General features: G+C 37.2%; 1 protein-coding gene across 1 annotated transcript in view; it reads right to left on the bottom strand.

The window, feature by feature from the left end:
- The window catches only part of RIMS1 (regulating synaptic membrane exocytosis 1), a 354423-nt gene that overhangs the window by 45780 nt on the left and 286390 nt on the right, over positions 1 to 22253 (bottom strand). The window lies entirely within an intron of this gene.

Raw genomic sequence — 22253 nt, forward strand, 5'->3', positions numbered from 1 at the left:
TTTGTTCTCATTTTGAGCCACGGAGTTGTTGTCAATTCCGGAATTCTTGAGTTTATGCATCAATACTTTAGTAAGAGAGAGGGAATAAACTGAAAATACTTCTTTTGAGAGCATGTGTTGACATTTGAGCTATATTGACATGTACTTTGCTGACATACTAATCTATAAACGTATCATTCACAGCAATAAAGTTTAATGGACTAAAATCTGCCACGCAATTAAAGAAATAATTGTTTATCATACTATTGACTTTGTTCTACTGAATTTCAAGTGTTTATGAATATAATAAATACTAATCTTACGATGTTTTTATGCCAGTCTTCATTTTTTTTGTAGATTTTGTAGCTGAAATGCTCTAATCTCACATTATTTAATAAGAGTTTAGGAGACAATGATGTCCATCAACTGAAAAATAAGAATTGATAGTATCATAGCTTTAGGAAAGTCCCATTTTTGATGTATTAATTCCCTAATTCAAGGACTATAAATACTTTCTGAATAATAGATAAATTGCTTTTTCAAAGACTCACATAAATTTCAATTTTCATTCTTTGTGACAGGTAGAGGAACCTAGAAGATTCACCCCAGTAAAAAAAAAGATTGACATATTTGGAATTCAGATTAATCTTGTACTTGTTTTTACCTTGTAAATATCGAGTCCTACTTTCCTAGGAAATACGTTCTAGTGTACTTCTAGTACAAAATAGCTATTCGTTTGCTAGAAACAGGCTTAATGCAATAGGACCAAGGATCAAATCCTACAGCTGTCCAATAGTTCCCCTTGTCAGAACTAAGCAAATAGATTAAGATTCCTTTGCACTCATCTAATCCCTGGGCTAGTTTATTTGACATTAATTGGAACAGTATCAAAAGAACGGGCATTTAAAATTCAGTCTTCTTATACCATCTAATTGAGCACCCTTAGAACACAATATTTTTCCATTCCATTACTGGCTATCATTTTGGAGAAACAGCTCCTAGCTCACACTGTTACTTTCTTCAATATGGTTAGAGTTTAATTTATGAAGCATATGGAAGCAAACGACCTGCATGAATTTACATATATCCTTTTGCACTTAAGCCTTCTGATAATAACATACCTAAAATTTTATTTTCCTTTACTGGATTTGCTGGGATTATTGACACATTCATTTAAATGCAGATGCAAGTTTTTGCAGGCCTGTGGCTAAAATTGGTAAATTATTAGGTTATATTGTTGATTGAAACCTAGTTATCATAACACAATAAATAAATACAGTTTTCAGTAGCAGGATAACTAAGAGTAACATATTTATCAGTATACTCCATTTATTTCTAAATGAAATAATTCACTACATTTTTATTTAAAATTATTTTACCATCTTTAGCAATTCTTTCAATGATTAGCTCAGCAAAAATCTGATGCTATTTCTAATTATTGGCATAACAACATCACCAATGTGTATAATAAGAACAGTTACAGACAATCTATCTGTGCCTCTGTTTTACTTGACAGATATTTAGCACGGAAAAAGAGTCACTTGATTTTTAATTAATTAATTAATTATTTATTTTTAAATTGAAGTAAACCACTAAAGCAAAAAACTCCTTTGACCCCAGCAAGAGCAGAGCCGCCCCCCCGGCACGGGCTCCCCGGAGCTTCAGCACCGGGTCACCCACTACCCCCGGGGCTCCCGCATCAGCTGGGAAGACACCGCTCCCTTCACCATGGGAAAAACGTTTACATTTTCCTGCCAAAACTTATGCAGTTGAGATGGCTCCTATCTAAAGTGGTATCTGTACTACACAAGGCAAAATCAAGACTGTATTTACATGTCAGCCATCAGAGTTGTGAAAGAAAGCAGCACTTTCAGTTTTGCAAGCTGCCGCTACCTGAAAGTTGTACTTGTACCTGTGGGAACGAAGAATGAACTATTAAGATAAAAAAACTTATTCAAAGATTAGTCTGAGTTACAAGCTGCCATAAAAATTAACCCTGAGGTAAATTCTATAAAATGAACACACTGCAAGGACATTGTGGATTATACTTGCTTATATTAAACTATAGCATACACAACTATGTAGAACTGAAACAAAGCCAACACGTATTAAATCATTGTATATCTTTCTACACACAGATATCTAACACATGTATTCAAGATGCATAAAATTATAACAGACAAATTATTTGGATTGACAAAATTGGTATGTAGATATACACTCAGTATTTCTCAGTAACTACATAAAATACCTGCCAATAGTACATATCATCTGAAAAAGAAAGATAGTAAGACACAGGAAGCTAGAACAAAATTTGCCCATAAACTCACCTATATAATATCTGGAAGTATATCCTTTTAGGGAAAAAATCTTAAGTGATTAGCCATTGCTAAAATTACAGTATTTCCTTCATTCTCTTAAACTTACTGATGATTTATAAAAAAAATACTTCAGGTGTTTATTTTCATGATCACTCATTTTTACTCCATCCATTTTTCCAATAATGCAAGCCATGAGTAAATAAATAATTGCCTGTATTCCTTGCCATATGATATTTTAATATAAATTCTTTCCACACAGTTGCAGTAACTTGAATCTTTCAACAGAATCCCTGGCCTTCACCAGCATGAGCTAATAAGCTTCCTTTCTCTTCTGCTGAATGCAGAATCACGTACTAATTCATAGCCCCTATGGCACCCTTTTGCAATGAGGTATCTCATGAATAATAATAACCTCCTAAACATGTAATAGTTGTGGACCAAAGGGAAGATGAGCACTCCTTTATGATGAGGAACATTATGTTTCTAAAAATAAACTGTCTTGTTATTAGTATTATATATATTATATTAATATCTATATCATATTAATAAATCCAAACTCTAAATTACCTATCCACAAATTGCTCTGTCAGTCTTAGAATATATAGCTATATTTACATGATATATAACATTTGCTGCAAGATTAATTACTGTACAGTTTACAGTATTTCATAAATGAATTCAAACATGGTGCTTTACAAACCAAAGGACAAATACATATCCTATATTAAAATTCTCTCTAGTTAGTCAAGAGACTTTCTTAGATCATAAAGAAGTTAATTGATTTAATGAAATAATAATTTTGTACAGTCTGTACCAACCGGAACTACATATTAATCTAACATGCACATCCATCATATATTAAATCCATGAAATAGCTATTAGAATCAGAAAAAAACTTGCTTCTCCTGTAAAGTCACCATATTAGAGTCCTATTGGTGTATTAAGATAGTTGAAATTCAGTAACTCTTGTAAATTATATCTGTTCTTGACAATATTCCTATATTGTAAAAAAGTGCTACTCAGTGACACAGATAGTGCCTCTGGAATGACACAGTCCCGCCCCATTGTGTTCAATGTGTAAACTCTCACTGAGGTAAGGGTTGGGGAAGATTTCATCACAGAAGTCTCCCCTGGGAGCTTAACTGGTTAATACCCTACTTTGGAAGATCAGGAAATGTCCATGTTGGAATATAGTATCAGAATCTGTTTTGTGAAAATGCCTTTCTCAGTAACACACTGACCAGTGAATTGTGCAAGTTTCACAGCTCTGACAGATTTCTATTTTTTAAACTTGTAAAACTAGCATTTCTCCATGAAATGAAAGAATAATAATTCAGAAAGTAAGTCTCAACATTACAAAAGATAAGCAGATTTTAACTATTTTCCAATAACATTTCATCAAGTTAATTTATATTCTCAGAAACAAGCAGAGCAATTGTCTCTGTATGCGGGAGCCCATGTGTCTGCTTGTGCATACCCACGGCACTGTCAGCCTGAAGCCAATTAATCACAGGAATCATAAGATGAAACCAACACAAAAGCAGTTAGTTACTCCAGGGGCGCTGCTCAGCGTTAAGTATTGCTATTAACGCTGATGTGGACAGGCTAATGGGAATCAAAGGGCAAACAGCTCAAATGACCCAAACTTGACTGCAAATAGCCATGTATATATTAGGTTCAAGTGTACCAAACACAGTAAGCACGTAAATGTTAAATCCATATCAAGAAAATAGGTACTGGGGTGGTGGTGGTGGTGTATGACATACAAAAATGTGGAGTTTTTTATGCTCACCACTGAATGGAGGAAACTTTCTTCAGTAGCAAGAAAGCTGAATTCACTAGTTTTTCTTTCTTTGTATAACATTCAGCGATAACATATTATTCTCCCTGTTACAACATGTTGCACTGCTTTTTTCCCTCCAAAGCATGAAGTACTTAAGTATCTGTGATCTCACTGCTCTTCATGTAAAAAGGCTACATCACCGATACGAAACAGATTGCTCACTGTTCCTTTACAAAAGTAAATAATAGCAACCAGCAATAGCCACAAAATAGGGAATGGAGGAGGAAAATCTGAAAGGCTAAATGGAACAGTGGAAGGACAGGACTAACAAAGAAAATACAGAAAACATTTTAAAAAAGATAAACTGAGATGAAGATAAAGCAAATGAGAGCTACTCTGAGGTCTGAGCCATGGCTGAAACTATTTTCCTACATTTCTTCGTTCTAAAAATAACATGTGCTGCCTCTTAAAAATGTTAGTGTAATGTTCTTATACTAAAAGTTTATGAATTATATTTCATCTTAATCAACTGCAATAATTAAATGAAAAACCAATTAAAATTATTTTTCAGTCTTTTTCAAATCATTAAGAAAGGCTGCTGGTAATGTGACAGTTTCTTTGAAAGTGGAAGCATAAATAGATAATTTAAAATGCACAAGCAATGCTCCATAGTACCTTTTTCATGTACAGATGTTCTGAAGCGATTAAAGACTCCATCTCCCTCCCTCTCTGAGAGACACATAAAGCAGTTTATAATGTCGGATTTGAAAAAATCACTATCTTTAGATAATGAATAATTAGAACATTAATTACTCTGGCTTCACCTTGGTTTTGTACATAAATGACCTCAGAACCAGAAGTTTCCATCTGCAATATGCTGTTTGGGGGTAAAAATGATACATTATATTTTTGAAGCAGCTTAGCTTAACTGTTTTCATATATCTTGCCTCCATGATAATAATTTGGAGGCGATTGCCCTCTATTTCCCCCCCAAAAAACAAGAGTTGGGACTCAGGTTACTTCTGTGTGCTTGCCCTTGCCCCAAGAGAGAACACCTAAGAAGCAATATTAATTAATCACCATACGTGTTCAAAATGTTTCTCTCTCTAATGAAATTAGGAAGTGCACTAGTTATTGAAACAGTTTTGGTGTTTGGTTTTGAGCTGCAGTGATTTGGATAATCAGAAACAAAGTAGGATCGCCAATTTACTTCAAGTATTGTGGTGGGTGCTTACACTGTGGAGATTTTAGATGCAAAATGCCAGTCAGTTATAATGTTACTGGCTTGCCTGTTAGTTACATCTATTCTTCAAATTTGTCAAACATTAAAAATTTAGGTAGGAATTTTCCATGCCTGGTTTCTGCCCAAGGTTGAATTTCTTCTTTTATTTATTCTAAGTTTCAGCTGAAATACCTTGACAGATTGTCTGGTCCTTTTGAAGGAATTAAAAAGAAAAAAAATCCATATTGTACTATCACATAATAAACAAATAAATAAATTCTCTTCGCTTTGAGAAGTACTTATGGCTGGTGCCTGACTGAAAGATGCCAATGAGGTGATCCTTCTATTCAGCACAAACTGTTTTCTGTTCCTTTGAGTATCTGTAAATTTGGTAAAACAACATCTTTAAGTCATAACTCTCATGTTAAGAGACTTCAAAGAGATCAACACTTAAGATACCAGGAGACTTTCTATTACAAAGCGGCATTGCACTCACTCACAGCTCCTATTGCTAAATAGATTGCACGTTTCCTGAATGTTACTATTTCGCCTCAAGGCTAGAGGCAGAAAGTCAGTATTTCCCAGCAATTGCTTCTCTTGGCTACTCTGGATCTGGGAAAGTTAGCTGGACTATCCAGGATGCAGGGAGGCTGCATCTTCTCTGTTGGCCATCAGGCACGACCCAAGACAAAGTCATCTGATTGGAGTGCAAAAAAGTGAGATGGACAATAATCCCTGGAAGGAAAGACACTGGTTCATGGTGATACTGAAGTAGGAAGAGAATACAAAAACTTGGGGAATAAATTCTTTTCATTGCTCTTTCTGAAGACAAAATGGTTCCTAAAAATTCTTGAGACTGAATGAAAACCTTTCCAACATACCTTCACAAGTATTTATTATATTATGACCCACCCATGAGATGGTCAGTTTACCTTTTGTAGCAACAAAACACTCACTATCCTCTTGCTTTTACAGAGAAGGACACTGCTTTTTCATGTATCATTCACCTCGTTTTGCATGGTGAACCCAGCAATCATATAAACTGTGCAATCTTTTACTACGTAACTGGGTTAAACAAACCAGAATATCAAAAAATCATGTATGTTTTTTGCTCCAAACTTTCCACATGATGAGGGGATTGAATCCACGGCATCAAGCCAGAATAAACTCGCATGCAACAGGCAGCATATGATCACCAATGAAGACATGTTTGAAGTGAATTGTCAATCATCACATAAAAGCTATGGAGCAGAGACTTGAATAGATTCACTCCCAGAGAAGTAATTAACTAGCTGAGCCAGAAGACCATCCTTTCTCTTTCTACAATTCCCCCTTCACTGTCTAAACAAGTTCTAGCTTCTGTAACAAAGAGAATTTGAGTTTTAAAGATGACCGACTCCTTATGTACACTGTCTTCATTTATCCCTGGGACAGGCCCATACCATTGATTGAGGCAATTTCCACAGAGAGAATGTGAGACTAACTAAATGAGTATGCCTACACACAAAAAGGCCAGGTTTACACAGGCAGGATCAGTTCTAGTATTTCCTATCTTTCAGCAGGTAGCTTTGCACTCTTCATATTCTCTTAATATAGATTTTGTGAAAGTTTTCTTTAGTAAGCTTTCTTTATATTACATAAATTTGAATTTAGTGCTTTATGTCATTAAAAACACTCACATATAAGTAGTAGAACTGATAGAATATTTTATTCATATATGCAAGCAAAAATTCTGCTATTTTTCTCCTGATTTTTTAAAAATATAAATATCAATCTAAGAGCCATAAAGTGTTGGGGTTTTCTTTCTATTTTAGGCTACATTTTTAATCAGGTGAATTTTTATAAAACCACATTTTATTCTAATATATCAAGAACTGAAGAGTGAACAGCCATAAACTTAACAAATCAGAACTGTTAAGTTTTTCCTTTCTGTTTTCAGTTCAAATATTGTAGACTGAGGGGTTTTGGTGATTATAAATTTATTCTGACAGCTGTTCAAGCCAATTTGCTGGTCATTCTTCCATTTCTGATCATTATCAGTTTCAGTGAGTGTACTGAATTGCTTAGCCAGCCAAACTTCGTTAAAATTTTTTGGAGGTTTTCTGACTTTCTACATCTAAGTAATTTTTATTGATGAACTTAAACATACCTTCACTATTTTGGCTGAGCTCTAATAACTTTACTGTGCTTGAATTTCTCTTCCAACTACTCGTAAGTTATGTTATTTGGAGGCACGGAGACTAACCATAAAATCACAGACTAATGCAAAAGATCACTCTCAAACCAAATTACTACATACTCTGTTCCAGCACTTGTTCAAAAGAAAACAGTCCATATAGTAACTATTCTGTGGAGACACCCTTGATACAAAGCCATGAAGCAACACAGGGACCAAAAGCTTCCTGTAAACAAAGTAGCTCTGGAGTGAGAAGCCACAGAGCTGCACTTAGTGGTGTTGTGCCCAACCGCATGAGCCCTGAAAGGCAGGACTCCCAGTCCAGGCATAGCAAGTTGCTGACTTGAGATAATATGCCGGGATAAAGCTGTTGTATATGAATAGCTGTTTATGCACTACGTGATTAAACCAGGCACTCCAAAAAGGGAATCAAACTGCAAAACACAGACAAATACTTTCAGATACTATGGCAGGGAATATCCAGAAGCAGGGATATGTCCAGAATAGGCAGCATGACGGTACTCCAGTGCCAGAGTTGGTGGAAAGATCCCTTCCTTTTCTTCCCGCTGTCTGTTTCTACCTGAGTTTCTTATGCTGTGTTAGGGTTTGGGTAACCTGTCCTCAGCTATATACTTTCAGCTTTCTTAAACTCTGACCAACTCACAGTGTGATACTTTCTCTATTGCCAACAGAAGATCATTTAGATCAGGAAGAATTTTATAGCTGTACTCCCTGCTTCCCAGACAGCTGGGAATGCAGATGACACAACCAAGTCTTAACGCTGCCCAATGCTGAAGAGGTTCCTAGAGAGGTTTTATCCCTACAGCTTTGCCTAAAAGCCTTGATCAGGCTTTTTGCTGCATAAATACTCTTTGCGAGAACAAACACTATTACCATCCTGAAGTTTTAAAAAGATGCTCCTTCATTTCTCAGACCTGATGACAGCTAGAACACAATTGTCTGCATCTGTGAAGCTCTTAGTCTTTGCTAACCCCACTAGGGAATTTACATTAGCCACAAGTTGCATTTTGCACTATATTAAAATTGTATTATCTTTCAAGACAATTTGGCTTGGACTGCTTGGTCTTAACATCCATATTTCTCAATTTTAAATTGTTATATTTTAAGCAAAGTAGCAGTCATTCCACTACTATGCAACACAGTTACACTGAAGACTGACAAGTTTTCCATCAGCTTGAACTTTTGGTGTGTGTAAAAAATTGAAGAGTACTGTAATAGTTTAAAAGAACTCTCTGTATTGACAAGTGTCAGTTACTCCTCTAGGGGGAGGCTGAATAAAGGTATCAGTTTACTAAGCACACAAAATACTCAAACTCCTAGCTTGTAAATAAAAAGATGAGCTAGTGTGCTTTTTAAACCCAGATTTAAAATGTTACCATTATGCTAATATTTTCCAGAGCATAATGTTCTAAATAATCATAAAAAATTTACTAATGCTTGTAAAAATGTATCACTATCTTGAGTACAGACTTGTTAGAGTTTCAAGTGCTATTTATCACACTGTCCTCTGAAAGTCAAATTATTTTTTGGCTTATAAACTTGCAATTCAGAAAAAAGAAAAAAATTAGTGAACTTCATTTTTTAACTCAGATACGAAATTTCTGAGCTTTTAGCCTTGTTTCCTGTGTTCCTTACACAATCCTTACAGCTTCTATCACTCGTTCCCCTACTGGCTCATGGTGGTGAATTTCAAGCAGAACTGATCCATTGGGAAGGAGTTGAAGATACGAAGGTTTTACAAGTTTTGTGAAGTCCGATAACTAGACAGATAAGAGATACGTTAAATAAGGTGACCTGCTGAAGAAAGGCTGCTATATCATCTCAGTACTTATCTATTCTCTTTGGTCTGTCAGCTGGACACTCTGGGTAGGGGAAGATCATGGAGATACAGTGGAGGAGGGAGGTGACTGCAGCGTGGGTTGCTAGGTTGTGACACTCCACTAACTGAGTTGTTCCAAAACATCTTGTATGCATGGTCTTTTCACTGCCATAAATATTAAAGTTTAATTGAGTTTGATTAATTTATTTTTTTATCAAACCTCCTTGTTTTAGTTAATACCTGTATATCTTCTGTGAGCACAGCACTAATGCAAACACGTACCAGGGACACACGTGTACTTACGGATGCAACACACAGTGCAAATGAGCATACTAAATGTGGAAAGCCTACATCAAAAAAATGACTGATTCTAGTACCCACTGTTGATGGTCTTGATTTCACCTCATTTTATTCTTGCAGTAGGAGTTTCATTAGGAACTATGGAGTGAATAAGTTTAATTGATGATTTTAAAGCATCCTATGCTTTGAAAAATACTGCTTCTTATAATGCTACCCCATATGCCATTCTCTGCATCATTAATATTCAGATGCTCTTTGGATTGAATAAACGCTAACATCAGTAACATAGTAAAATGTTAATTTAAACATTCTATAAACAAAGACTTTGCAATGGAAAATTCCAAGATGAAAAGAAATCTTCTGAAAACATAGCAGACATGGCTATGAATCCAATGAGGGCTTTTATTGTTTATTTTTAATTGTAAGACCCATGGAAAGTCTTCAGTCTGTCAGCAGCACTGGCTACGTTATGGATGCTCCCATTCTAGCTATGGGAGGGAATATGTTCTCCATCGCAATATCAACTAATTAATCTCGCTCAGTATTTAAACACAGAACTATAAACCACTGAAGCCACTGCACAACAAACATTGCCTATTACATTATATAAGAAAATCAGTCTCTACTGAGTGACCCTAAAAGTCTTATTTACAGCAGAAACCTTGACTACAAAGAAACTGTCATACATGGGAAAATCATCAGCAATATAATTAGTGTCATAAATATAGAAGTTGTCTTCTGGTATTTATAACAGTCTTTTTTTATATCAAATTGGAATTCCATGACTGTTTTAGTCATGCTGAACAAAAGCTAAAGCAGTATAATAACTTAGTTCTAATACTGACTTTAATAGCTTGTATTTAAAAATTACAAATAAATAATTAAAAAATACTTGGGAAATCAAAGCAGATGGGCACTATTGCCATGTGCTTAATTAGCTTGTTAATACAAGTACTGAGAGAGTCTAATTCCTGAAGCTAATAGGAATGGAAAAGTGCTTGACAATTCAATGCAAGCACTCAATGCGATGCAGATGTCCAGCCAGCCAGAACAAAACATACAAACAAGTGCTTAACATCCTGATTCAGCAAAGTGCTGCCATGGACTTGAATCTTTTTCTTTCCAGCAAAGCACAAGTGGCACAGCACAGGCTACGTACTTCACTGAGCCTGAGTATAAATCACTAACCACAGCCCTTCATCAGTTGTGGGGAGTGCTTGTTCATCCTTCACCGAAACCATCTGGTTCTTCTTGCACATGTAGTCTGTAGCTCACTATCTTTCTCTTTCCCTTCCCCTTACTGCTGATGGTCACTCACTGCTGCTTGTTACTGTTGTGCAACAGAAAAAGCTATTAATCATCTCCCCATTTATTCTCCCCTCCCCACACACAGCTAAGCTTGCTGATATGAAGATACGCTTCAAACGCTCAATTCCCTGCAAATTCCCGCCAAATATCCATCTTAGTACAGATGTCAAAATGACAAAAGCAAACAGCATGAAGAGAGACCTTCCAACGAAGAATCAGACCACTGTGCTCTGCTGGCTATCCTTTGGTGATGTTCACTGTCAATATATAGAGTGACTATTTAAACATTTTGAGATCCCAGTTCACCAGGGAATCCCAGTAATTTGAGCTCTGTAATAGTGCCTTGAACCAAAAACTCCTTCTTCCCATGAAGAGGAAGCTGGCCTCAACACTAGGTCAAACTGAGCCGTTAACTCATAGTGTTTCTGTTTTGATGACTCTCTGAGCTGGATGTCTGTCTGATTTTTAAACTCATTAAAAATCACAAAAGCGAAAACTTCAGAAAAGAGGACAACTTCAGTATTATCTCCCCAAAGCCATGTCAGTTCACATTATGAACACAAATGAGTATTGTTTCAATGAGTGCCTTTGCACTGGGGCTTTGACAGTTGATTAAAAAAATCATATTGAAGCATGGATTCTGATGATCCACAGTCCAGCTGATAAATTACAACTGCAGCCATCTATAAATTTGCAAGTGCTTAGCTATGCAGGCTTTGAAGCAGATATAATACGGAAGATGAATAGCAAATGAGAACTTAGTCCAAGATTCTTTAGAAATGTGACAATCTGTAATAATCTGGATTTAAAATTTCCGAAAAGAAAGGCTGATCTGATTCATATGTGAACACATATGCAGCAGAATTCATCATTTCTGGTACTGCTACAGATATGTAATTGACTGTGCTTTAGGCCTGAGAAATGTGGAACAGACCTTCCACAGTGATGTTTTGAAATGCTGCACGTGGCAGAATTTAACCACAAAAGCAAGAAACACCCTTTTGAAAATGCTAGTTAAGGACCAGATTTTCAATGTGATGCAGACTGATATTGCCACACTGCTGTTTGTGGAGCCGTGGAAATTTGTAGTCACTGGGATCTAGCCCTTCATATATTGCTAACATCTCCTTCTACTGAGAAAGAGACCCAGATGAGCACATTGCTAGAACACTGTGATCATTAACACCTGATGGTATACAGCTAGGCACGCAGGAGGTATGCAAGTAATAAGATTATTTTTTTTTAATCTGTTTGGCAGTGCTGCAGCATATATAGTATACAAGATGAATCTACTTTGTCTTCTAGTATGATACCCTGAAGGCCCTCAAAATCCTAGAATGAGGAACCACCATGCTTCCAAGTGCATGACAATGTCTCCTTTGCCAGACAAAGATCTGGGCTGACAGCATCTTGCACAATTAGAATAATATTTAGTCTTACAGACTAAATATTACAGAATACCAGTAGTGAGAGCTATAAAAATCAGGAACATCCAATTTGGCCTAGTATACCCAAACAGATCCCTCTCATGCTAAGCTACAGTACTGCATATTTCATTGCAGATTTATATAGCTTAATCCTTTCTTTATATAACATGAACTTGCCCTTACACAGGTTTGTATAAGGAACATGGGATCAAACATACAAAAAGTACAAAAAATCTGTAATATTCAACATTTTCAGGATCCTTGCCTAGGTTTAGATCATGAATGTGGCATAGTGAATATCCCACACAAAGCCAGTCTGAAACTGCCTGTGAATTTGTTCCCATTTTCCAGGTGATTTGCTTTTACTGATGAATAAACAGCAGTGTTCTTCTGTTGTTGACTCCACTAGTTCTGTCCGCAATATCTACAATAATAATTAAAAGATTTTACATTTTGTTTTTTTCTACGAGTGAAGAATCTTAACTACACCCTGGACACTGTAGCACAAATTCAATATACAGACTTTGATTACTTTTGTAATTAACATGAAATGAATGCGTTTATTTCAACACAGATCTCAGTCTCATCAACTGAAATGCATGAAAAGCCTTGGTGTATTACGCTTTCCTTGACTGTCATGATATAAACTTCACTCAGCTGGCTCCGTGGTGCAGTACTGCTACATTTCAAGTGAATTAGTGAGTTGACAAGGATGGATGCAGCCCTAGTCTAAACAGAGGGTGGGGGAAGGACTGAACAACTTTATTGCACAGGTCGCATCACATATATTTATGACGGTAACAGGCAGCACTATTGGGAAGGCTGAGAAGAGGTCAGAAGATCCTTCAGACTCTCTCTACTCCGTTCTCCCTCATCACCATAAATTGTATTAAACTAGCTCCAATGTACTACGTGGGAGGATGGAAAACCAACGGGAGAAAATCTATTTCCAATCCAGAGAGTGCTCTCTGGCTACATCTCCTTGAGAGATCTTCTGCAGATCAATGCTGCTGTTTGTCCTCAATGAGATGGCAAACCTCCAGTTACTTCATCTGGCTCCACACTAAAGACAGTGAGCAATTTATGTAAGAGAATAGCATAATAAGCAGCATTAAATGAAACTCTGAAAAGAAAGAGGGATCTACGTGCACAAACATTACTAAATAAGAGGGAGCTACAAGCACAGAAAAGCAGCCAGGCAGCACTCACCATTTCCCAATGAACTCCAAGCAGAATGTCTCTGGGCAGGTCTAGAAGTGGGGAAGGGAGAGGTCTTATTTGAGTCACTGGGAGCCTTTGCCTGGCTTAGAGTTTGTAAGCTCATCACCTTAAGAGCTTGAATAAACTGGCTCCACAGTAACTAACAGGACAAAAAAGTACAACAGCATAAGGACGGGGACCCTATCCTGTGCTAGGGAGTCTCTTACATGTACATAAAGCCAGCAGACTCCCCCTCCAGAAGTATGAGTTTCCAGAACTGTCACAGTAACTAGGAAAGTCCCCAAATACTTTGAAAAGAAAATATTTAAATGGCCTCATTTCTAGTTAGCTCCTTGTATGAGAGTACCATCAGCAGAAGGAACACTAGGTTATTTTCTCAGAGACTGACATAGACATAGCAGAGGGTACTTCTAATCCCTGCTAACGAACTGGAAGAATTGTTGGAGTCGGGCAAAAGCTGTGGATCCAAAAAGTTAACGTTACACAATACACTAGCTGCGTTATCTTCATTTCCACAGTGACATTCAGACTTTTAGTGCGAATCTTCAGTCATGGTCAAACCCAACTTTAGTAAGTTCATTCCTTTTAAAAGAAAGAAATGAACAGCAGGTTCATTAATTAGCAGACAGTTCCTTTTCAGCACAAAAAGTTAAGGGTATTTGGAAACTACAGTTATATCTGAAAGCTAATTTGGATTCACCAGATCTTCCCTCTCAGTAAGTATTGCTAATCAAAACTCTTGAGGGGATAGAAAAAAATACCTAAGTTTCTCAGATTTCCTCCTGGTTGAAGTGGCAAGGAGAGCCTGCAGAGGAAAGGCCAGGAGCAGGGTGCTGAAGAGAACGCTGTGCTGTGGTCCATAGTGGTATCAGCTAGCTTTTCATGCATGCTCAATATCTGAGAAGAAAGGACTCTGAAGCAGATGCAGGGAACTGAGGAAACCATCCAGCTGTAACTATGCCTCCAAAGGCACAGCTTCTGACATGGTTACAGTTTTTGACCATTTTGGTCAATTGCTACACAACGAGCACAACCAAGTATTATGGTTATGAAAAAAGCAAATGGATTCTTCCATGTGTTGGTTCAGGCAGAATTAATGACACGGTGCAGGAGACCTCATCTACACTACTGATCACACGAATTCTACAAGTTTTCGTTCAGACTGGAAACTGGCAGAGAAGGGCTGCTAGGATGACCAACAAAATAGGAAGGATGTAATATATAACTGAGTAAAACGACAGCTAGTTAAACCATTGAGCTACGATTGCTTGCTATGATACCCCAGGGAGTAAACAGAAGGGAGGAAAAACCTATCTAAATAAGATGCCAATATTGGCACAGGGACAAATGTGAACAATGTGTTTAAACTCCCTGTGAATAAATTTACTCTGTAACTGAAAGACATTTCCAGAGCATCAAAGAAATTAGATTTGGAAAACCTTCTGAAATAAGTGGGTGCAAAAGCAACCAATTAAGTTGAAGATGGATCCTGAAAATACATGAATGTGATTCAGTTCTTTGTGATAGCAGAGGCTACATTCAGTGAGTCCAGAGAGGTCCCTTCCAGTCCTATGTTCTTATATATAGGACAGAACAGATGTAGAGAGAATTGGCTTACAGACAGTACCTACTACAAAATAGGACTGAACTATGACCAAATGCTTCCATGTGTGTCACCTAATAAAGCTGAGGTTTAATGAAACAACATTCCTGAAGATCTGCTTCTGTCCAGTCTGTTTAGGTATCTGTTAAAGATAAGCCTGAGGATCATGAGGTTCCTATTGGCCCATTTCTCCATTCTGTCAAGGTCCCTCTGAACAGTGTCACACCCACCTAGTCTATCAACCATTCCTATTAGTCTTCCGTTGTCTGCAAACCTGCTGAGGGTGCACTCTGTCCCATCATCCAGGTCACTAATGAAGATGTTAAACAGTACTGCTACAATATTGACCCCAGGTGTATACCACTAGTGACTTGCCTCCAGCTGGACTTTGTGTCACAGATCACAACCCTCTGAGCCTGGCATTCAGCCAGTTTTCAATCTGCCTCACTGTTCACTTACCTAGGCTGTACTTCCTCAGTTTGTCTATGAGGATGTTTCAGAAGAGAGTGCTGAAAGCCTTACTAAAGAGAAGATAGAGAACATCTACTGTTCTCCTCTCATCGACCAAGCCAGTCAACTAACGAAAGAAGGCTATCAGGCTGGTCAGGCATGATTTCCCCTTCGTAAATTCACGCTGACTATTCACAATCACCCTCTTGTTCTGTATGTTTGGAAATGATTTCCAGGATTATTTGCTCCATCACCTTCCCAGGAGTTGAGCTGAGGCTGACAGGCCTACAGTTCCCCAGATTCCCCTTGCCCTTCTTGAAGACAGTAGTGACAATTTCTTTCTTCCAGTCTTCAAGAACATCCCGCGGTTGCCATGATGTTCCAAAGATTATTGAGTGGCCAGCTAATTTAGTACTCATGGGTGCATCTTGTCACGTGCCAACGACTTGTACATGTCCAGTTTGTTTAAATGTTCCCTGATGTGATCATCCTCTGCTGAGTCCTTGCTCCAGACTTTCCTTCTGGTCATCAATGCACTACAGAAACCTCCTAGATTGCTTGTGCCCTACTGCATTGCTCAACCAGCAGATATCAGGAGGGTTTAAGCTCCCTATGAAAACCAGAGCCTGTGAATGTGAATCTTCCAGTTGTTGGAAGAAGGTTTCATCTACTTCTTCCTGATCAGGAAGTCCACAGCAGACAACCACAACGTGATGACATTGGTTGGCCCTCTAATCCTGACCCATAAGCTCTCAGCTGGTTCATCACCCATCTCTAGGCAGAGCTCCCTGCATTTTCTACTCTCTCACATAAAGGGCAATAACCCTTCCTTGCCGTTCTGCCCTGTGCTTCCATGGATTGCAGCACTCCAGTCATGTGAGCTACCCCGCCACGTCTCTGTGATTATGATGAGATCATAGCCCTGCAGCTGCACAACATATCTCTAATTTCTCTTGTTTGTTCCCCATGCATTAGAGCACAGGCCATTCAGAGAGCCACCCACTTGTGCTGATCTCCCGGAAAAGGTATGAGAGCTTCCCCCAAATGCTCTCCTCTCACTCACGTCCTTATTCATGTGCATACACTTGGGGTGAGCTCCTTCCTGCCCTATTTTGTTGATTATGAGGTCCTCCCTGTCTCCATCACCATGCACCCTTTGCTTATCAACCCATCAACCACTTCCTCACTTCACCATGTGTTGTCATTTCCCTCCTCCATCATCCCTGTTTCAAAGTTCAAGTGTACTAGTGCTGAAGTTCTAGTGTACTGAAAGAATAACAGCTACATGCAAGTTGTATATGCTATTCTGGAAATTGGGGATGAAAAGGTTTGTCAGATAGTCTGACAGTATGAACCAAAAAAAGTTATTTTCCTTCAGTAATGTACTGAGAACATACCTGAATCCCAAGAAGCATATATGAGATTGTGATACAAGCCATTCAGTGGCATGGTATAATATGTGAAATAAATTAGGACTGGTTTAAGTCCACTGTTACAATCCATTATATTATCCTCTTCTTTGATAAGCTCATTTAAAATATTCTAATTAAAGTTAAGTATTCAGTTAAGCAAAGCATGTAAAACCAGATTAAAATATGGCACATACATAATTATATTATATCACACATTTATTAAGATACTAAATATAATTCTTAATAAAGATGTAGTTTTCAAATTTAAAATGAGGAATAACAGTGATATTCCTAATGCAGGGGCAATTTGTTTGAAATCCAGATACACTGAGAGAAATTCACCTTAAAAGTAGTTATCTAGTCTTTCATATATTTAGCAGATTTTGTTCAATCAGATTTAAGTGAAACACCTTATGGTAGCCAACTTGCTAAATCCTCCAAAACAGAAGCCTCCAGCTCACCTTCACCATGCATGACAGTTCCCTACTTGACATCACCAAGAAGTCCAGGTATCTTTGCATAAGCAGGCCCCTAATGAAAAATGATGCAATGACACCATTGGGCATAATTTTTAATGAAGTGAGCAAATGTCCTTCTTTGTCTGGTCAAGCCCATATGGTACTGATTAATCATCATGTATTTAACATAGATTCTTACTTATCCATCATTTGCATTAAACTGTGAAAAATTTCCTTCTGCTTCATTTAGGATGTGAGAAATGTTCCTGAGTCATATACAGTAACATCTGTAGCATACACAGGCACAAAGTATTGCTTGACTGTATTATGAATGCATAAAGACCATGACTGATGGAAGCAAACCTCCATAAAGAAGGACTGGTAATCTGACTTCAGTCATGAAACACACACCAACTCCAAATGCTACGGCAAGCCAAATTCACAAGTCTGATTCTGATTCAAGTCAAAAGTCCCAGAACATTTTGTTCCCAGAACAAAAATTCCTGATATTTGCCTGCACTTCCACTAGAGAGCACGGCAGTCAACCAGACTTCCCAGGATGGTAACAAGAAAGATGTTTGGAATAATTTCTTATGCAGACTAGTTTATCCACGCATACCCATTTGTTATAACACCCACCTAAAAATGCTAAACAAATTAGAAATGAAGAAGCTATTTTATATACTTATGTTTAGAACTTACATCAATCATAATTCCCTCTTGCAACCTATTGGAATTGTTAATCAACAAAATCTCCAGACTGAAGATTAACTAATGGTATTTTCCACGCATGCTATGTCACAGCTTTCTGACAGGTAATTCAATTACAAATATACTGTAGGAATGAAATTAGTCTTCTGCCTTAAAAGGTTTAGACACAGCCTTGTCATTGATTAAAGGAAAGGGAAGATTTCCTTTCATTCGCTCTATGTTATTAACTTCTTCAACCTGCTCAAGTTTCCTAATACTACAAAACTTTAAATTTGGGAGTTTTGACCCAAAGAATAGCTAGAGTGTTATCTAGCTATTTAAATAAGATGCACAGTATTTCTGTGTTGTCTGCATCAACTGGTTTTACCCTTGCTGTTCAGATAGTGTTTCATTCTATAAATGCTGTACGTTATTAAAAGCACAGTGTAGTTTGAGTAATGTAACTGAAGGAGCTACTCATTAAAATTAAAAATTGCCAAAACCCCCCACAAATTGTTCTACACGTTTAGCTAATACTCATAGATTTTAGAGCCCCCCCAAAAAAGAGATGTGCTTCCAAGGTTTTAAAATCTTTACTGCTTGAATAAAGAAATAACTATTTATAAACATAGGATAACATAGAGTACATTGTCTGAAATGATAGAATCTCAGCTCTTCAAAACAGGGCGAAGAGAGAGAGATCGATTCTGCCTGGATTGATGGGGAAAAGGCATCAGCTAGATTTTTTAAGGATCTTTCCTCCATTAGGATTTGGGAGGAAAGGTCAGGAAGCTGTTTGTGCTGGCAGAACTGGTGGCGAACTTAGTGGATATAAACCACACTCACTATGACTTGAAACTTCAGTCCTTCTGACATTTAAAAGTAATGATATTTTGTACAAAATTACAACAAAAGTTTGCTTTATTAATGACAGCCCTAAAGAGGACAGTATCTTGTATTTTCATATGTCTAGGAGCTTAATTTATATCCCTTTTCACAGATGCATTAATATAAGGGATGATGGGGTTATATTGACTAACAACATTAACTAAAACTACTGCTGTCTTAAGCTGGCACACTTCACATTCAGAAATTTGACACCACAACTCTTAATATGAATAACTAACCAGTGTTTTTTAGCTCATGTAGAAATGTTAGAGAAGCACAGTTTCACTTCAGGTTACTAATCTGAACCCTCGAGTACTCTCCAGTCACATTTCTCCATTTAACTTAATTAACTCAGCTTGCTGATGCTGATTGATGAAGCCCTAGGATTCATTTTTCTCTACTCAATGGAGAAGGAGACTGAGACACCCTTTCCAAAGGTGACACAGACGAGGAATCTTGATTGTGTATTCTGAATTTGTGTATTTTTCTCCTGGATAGAAAAGGCACCTAAGAATACTAGTTGAATGACTTAGTTTAGTGAGATGGCTAAAACTGGGCCACCTCTTTTGAGTTTCTATGTGCTTACTAGGTTCTTCATAGCTCTCATCTCCAGAAGGTGTCTGGAGAACAGAAGTAGGTGCATAAAAAAAGGCAGTTCAATGAACTTTGTCTTTAAACTTAACATTACACTTGCCATGGCCACTGGGCTGACACACTTCCAAATGAAGATGATGGTGGATATGTGGTTTCAGTAAGACAGAAGACAGGAAGTCAAAAAATGCTCCTTTCCTTACCCCTCCTGCTCAACCATCCCATCCCATCCCATCCCATCCTGCTTGACATATGTTAACATCAGGTTCCTCGGAGGCAAAAATAAAATTTGAACTTCAAATTACTAATCAAACTTGAACTTCAAATTTCTAATACCTTGAACTTAAAGAAACATTAGTAATTAAGAGAAAGAATCCATTTCACTTAATTTTAGATGTCTAAAATTAAAGCAACCAATCTAAACTAGTCATCTAGGGTTCCTTCAACAATTAATGATAGAAAGGACAATTCACCTGTCTGACATCTATCTGAAGATGAGGTGAACCATCTGAGATAATAGATGTTTTCTTCTTTTTAATGATGACTTAGGGAAGTTAGACAAATTATTTAACAAAACCTTAATTTTTACATGGATTCCACTGCAGATATGTAGTTTTTAAGACTAAAGTTAAGCAGCATGAATCTCACTCTGAAAAAATTGTTTGTCATGCAATCAACCCTTTCCTCAAATTAAGTCTTCATTTCCATGTAATAAGCAAGCTGCACAAAGAATTGACTAAAGACTATGTGACAGAGGCTACCAGTACAGACACAGGAGGGTAGGAAGCTGACTTTGGCTCAGATCATCAGCAAAATGCCTTCTCCTTTTCTTTTCTTCAACACCCAACTTCCTTTCATTCTGACCTCTCTTGATACCTAATTCCCATGATACAACGTTTTTGCAGGTCTCTAAAGACTGACCTTTTTACAGTGATGATAGGCAATCATCCAAAAATTAGTCTGGACAACTCAAATGGAAAATTTTGAACAGTGGATGTTAATCTGCTGGATACAATGTTTTCCAACATAACATCACAATTAGTTTAAAATTCAGTCCACTGCACTTAATGGTTGAAATAGGCTAATTGCAAAGATAGTACATTAGGCATGTCCCACTTACTTTAACAGGTTTTTCAGGGGAGCAAAACCACTGCCAGCTTAGAAGAAAAATATTGAAAGTTATGAGTAATTTATGAATCTGTTAATTTCATCCTCATATTTCTACTGAATGAGCTGCACTGTATAGTATTACTACACATTTTTTCACTCTGGAAGTACTACCTGAATATAGAGAAAATTAAAGCAAGCAAGTATAAAGTGTCTAATCTCTGAGGTAGAGATTCTGTGGACAGTATCAGAAAGGGAAGGCATCTGAATTCTACTTTATCTCTATCTCACATCTATCTCACTTTAGGGGTCTAGAGTGAAGCTGAACTGGAGCTCCCATTGCAGACACTTGGTTTTGTACACTAGGTCGGCTAGTCCTGTACCCAAGGTGCTCTGCTACCCATTAGAATGGAAGAGGCTGAACGAGATCAAGGATTTGACCCTAGGTTTCCCCCTTTCCAGCCTCACATAAGGTTACTGGTTCTCCTGCTTCTGATATTTGTGATCAGACATTCCGAACCCAAAGATCATTTCTGATAAAATCTGTTCAACACAGAGATATTTATGGGAAAAAACCCTATTTTGTCCAATCTGCCAAAGATACTGTGACAGGGCCTAGTTGAGAAAATTCAATGTCTAGAAAATACAGGTATATTGGTATGACTGAAGCCCTCTGTAAGAGACAAATACTGAAAAGCTAGGACACAATGAAATGCAGCATTTAAACACATGAATTGAAATAACTTTAAACACTTAAATAACTTTAAATACATTTACAGTTCCACTGCAGTGTTCTGCTGGATTGTGGATTACTGCAGCTGTCAGGTTATAATTTCAGCAATCTGAAACATGACTTTGAATACCCTCGTGAACTTTCCTTAACAAAAAAATGAGGTGGAGCTAGTTCATACATAAAGGCCAGCTTCTGAGTTCCCCTAACATCCCTTCCCATTGCATGAACAGCTCAAAAAGCCTACAGCTGAACTTCCCAGATAGTGAGTATGTCTAGAAGTGTTCTGAAGTACTAAATGATGCCATCCAGACTTTTATCAGACTGATTTCCTCCATAGGGATAATTTTTTTTATAGTTCCTAATTCTTCTTGTGTCTTATAACACTTAAAGTAAAATTTTTGAGAGTTCAGACATTGTTAGATGTAATCATAGACTACCAAGCCAAACCTACAGCCATTATAACTGGTGGGAGTTTTTTCATCAAGTTAAATGAAGACAGGAACCAATCTGTGTATCTAAAAAAGCACTAAACTGAGAATAGATTATAATCAAGGATGAAAGAGATATTTGATTATTGATAATGCAAATGAATTAAACTACTTTTCAACCAGAGATATCAAAATTACTATACAAATACTTGTTTCAAATCTAGTAATTTATCATATGCATGAAAACAGCAAAATAAAAGCAGTTAGGTAGGGAAATACATAGATTGAAAGAAAGAAAAGCAGAGCTTTTATGAAA

This window comes from Gymnogyps californianus, chromosome 3 (genome assembly GCF_018139145.2).
Source record: "Gymnogyps californianus isolate 813 chromosome 3, ASM1813914v2, whole genome shotgun sequence".
NCBI lineage: Eukaryota > Metazoa > Chordata > Aves > Accipitriformes > Cathartidae > Gymnogyps > Gymnogyps californianus.